The sequence below is a fragment of the Rousettus aegyptiacus genome, unplaced genomic scaffold (assembly GCF_014176215.1).
Source record: "Rousettus aegyptiacus isolate mRouAeg1 unplaced genomic scaffold, mRouAeg1.p scaffold_m13_p_1, whole genome shotgun sequence".
Lineage (NCBI taxonomy): Eukaryota > Metazoa > Chordata > Mammalia > Chiroptera > Pteropodidae > Rousettus > Rousettus aegyptiacus.
This window is the reverse complement of record NW_023416284.1, coordinates 152296886-152299837: the sequence shown is the minus strand read 5'-3', so window position 1 is coordinate 152299837 and position 2952 is coordinate 152296886. Positions and strand designations below refer to the sequence as shown.

General features: G+C 32.2%; 1 pseudogene; it reads right to left on the bottom strand.

The window, feature by feature from the left end:
* Positions 1-1103: 1103 nt before the first annotated feature.
* On the bottom strand, positions 1104-1223 carry LOC118604979 (annotated as a pseudogene).
* Positions 1224-2952: the final 1729 nt, after the last annotated feature.

Below are 2952 nucleotides of genomic sequence, written 5' to 3'. Positions count from 1 at the left end.
AGCAGTCCAACTGTTAAACACAAATGAGGACAGATTCTATTCCAAGGGTTGAAGACCGTGTGTTTATTGTGGAGGAGGAGAATGATGGTAGAAATCAACACATCACATCTAGATCAAAAATATTCATCTTGAGCATGGTGGAAAGCACCGAGGAAATAAATACAAGATAGTTTATGAGGCTGTGATATTTCTAAGGTTTTCCCCACTAGCAATCAACTCTACCAGTCTTCTTTAAATACATATTTTAATAAGTGTTATGTTCAAATGTATAGTAACTCATATTCTCATTTCTAATATTCTATCATAATCCGTGCTAATATTTACATATATCAAAAAATATATCTTTGTTGGGCGACATTGTTATAAATAAAACTTAAAATATCATAATAAGATTGAGCCCTCAAAATCAAAACTATCAAATCTCTCCCTAGCTAATTTATGTTTTTCCTTGACACAGAAAGAATCCTATGCTCTACTGCAATACACTTGTCACCATTTTCTACACAGAACACTCCATAGAAATTTTTCATCTCTGTATATTTGCCTATGTTATTCTCTCTTCTTAGAAACTACTTGTACCCCAGCTTTGACTGACATAATTTTATGTACCAGCAAGAGCTAGCTATAACATGAAGACTTTGCTACAGGGGCAGACATAATTCATTTTACATTTCTGGGGCTACCAGGATATTTTAGTTATTCCACCAGCATGACATTTAGACCTAGAACACAGAGAATATTAAACACTATGTTCAGAGACTGTCCTTGTGATATTTTGAATATAAACTGAAAACCTCTTTAGTCCAGGGAACCTGCTAGTATTGGATATTAGTGCACACTTCATGAATGTGCTCTCTAAGACCAACTGGTAAGTCAAGGGCAGTGACTATTAAAAAAAAAAAAAGAGTATTGAGGTCCCTTGCCAACTCTTTGATAGACATAAAGAAAATGATTTCTGAGGCTAAAAATGACAAAGGAGTGAATATGCTAACTCATCTGGGATAAAGCATGTTAATTTTTTTTTTTAGGCAAGGGAACCCTTGTTTGACTTCACAGATTGCAAGGACCTTGTCATCTTACGATTTTTTTTCTTTTATTTTTTACATCTACAGCGCCTGGTTCTTCCTCGGTGGTTTCCCATCCAAGTACTAACCAGGCTCAACCTTGCTTAGCTTCAGAGATCAGACGGGATCGGGCTTATTCAGGGTGGCATGGCTGTAGAAGCACATTAATTTTGAAATGAAACTAAAAGGAGAAATAAACAAATACATATATATGTAACCAAATATATATCACACATTATATGTAATGTGTAGTATGTAATACCTAATTCATAAAACATAATTAAAATTGTATTTATGTATAATTATATATAGCTGTATAATATGTAGTATAATTTATATAAAATAATATATGATGTAAACATTTTTTAAATTATTGTTTTAAAAAACCCATTTTATCACTAAAACTACTGAAGCTCAGAGAGGCTCAGTAACATTACCAAATGTCTACAAATTTGTAGAGACAGCACTGAAGTTAGAAGATAGACTTTCTGACACCAAATTTTTAATGTTACCTTCATCACTTTACACTCACCAATGTGTAGTTATTGCCCATGAGCTAGGCAATAAAAATGGACACACGCAGATATATTTTCAAGAGTTATCCAAGTAAGACAGAGAGTTACAGCAATTCAGCACAATGAAAGAAATTTTGACATTAAATGATACCACAATTAAAGCACATGACTGATCCCTGATCAAGAAAAGCTACAGGGCTGGGATAATTGCCTTCTCCAGCTCTTCATCCAAAACCAAGTAAAATTTACCAGTGAACACTAAATTGTAAAGAGATAGATGCTTGTCAGAAGGAGAAGTCACTGAAGTAAATAGTTTATATTGCATGGAGGTTACCTCTGATATTCAGAAAAACAGAGTTTTGAAGTAAAAAAAAAATGATTTAGCTTCATATCTATGCTACAAATTTGATCAAAAATGAGGTTCAGAAGGCATCTATTGTTGAAGAGAAAAAAGATGTGTTTTTTTTCCTGCTTCCTAAAGAAAACATCAGCTGTTATTACAGCATAAAAATAATAAATAAAATTTAAAACAGCACAAAAGCTGAAATTGTTCTGCAAGCAAGACATGACTGATTTTGATCCTATTCTAGTTAGCATGGTTCTGCAGATATGCACAATTCAACAAAGCAAACAAGAAAACAAGAAGCTCAGAATGATTTTTAGAAAATGATTTTTAGACCTTTTGAGTTTAATATAACCGTTAAGGTACAATAATCATAATTAAACTGTCAACACTTAATACAACTAATCTGTGAATCATAATCATAAAAATAAGAATGAGGACAAAATAAAACATATCTACAATTTAGGGAGCATTAACAGTGCAGAGTTAAATACAACAAAGTACATAAATTAGTGAAAAATTAAAAAAAAGAATTTTTGCAAATGTAAAATCTGCTAAAATATTCATAGACTATAAAAACAGAAATGTCATATAAGTTTTGGAAGACTTATTAAAGTATTCTAATATAAAGAGCCAGATCACCACTTGATAATAACTAGAACAAAAGTAAAAATTAAGAATTCTGATATTTACTTTCCCAAACTTTTCTGTGAGGAAAATGATACTATTCTATTCATTTGCATAGCAGCTCTAAATATTTTATTTTAACCTACAAAAAATAATTTTAACCTATAAGACTAATGTAATATATACACCTTTAATCTGACAAACATGCCCCTTAACTTCTGGAAGTCACATAATAGTTCTGCTGAAAAAAGACTGTGAGAGAGAACAGCAAGGAAGGTAAGTTACACATATGAAGAATCTACCCCTGTTCCAGGCAGACAACAGGGTGAGCCTCTGCTGTATCTCGATGTGAGCACCATGATAAATCATAGGCCTAGAATAGAATCTTCCTGCTCTCTAATAA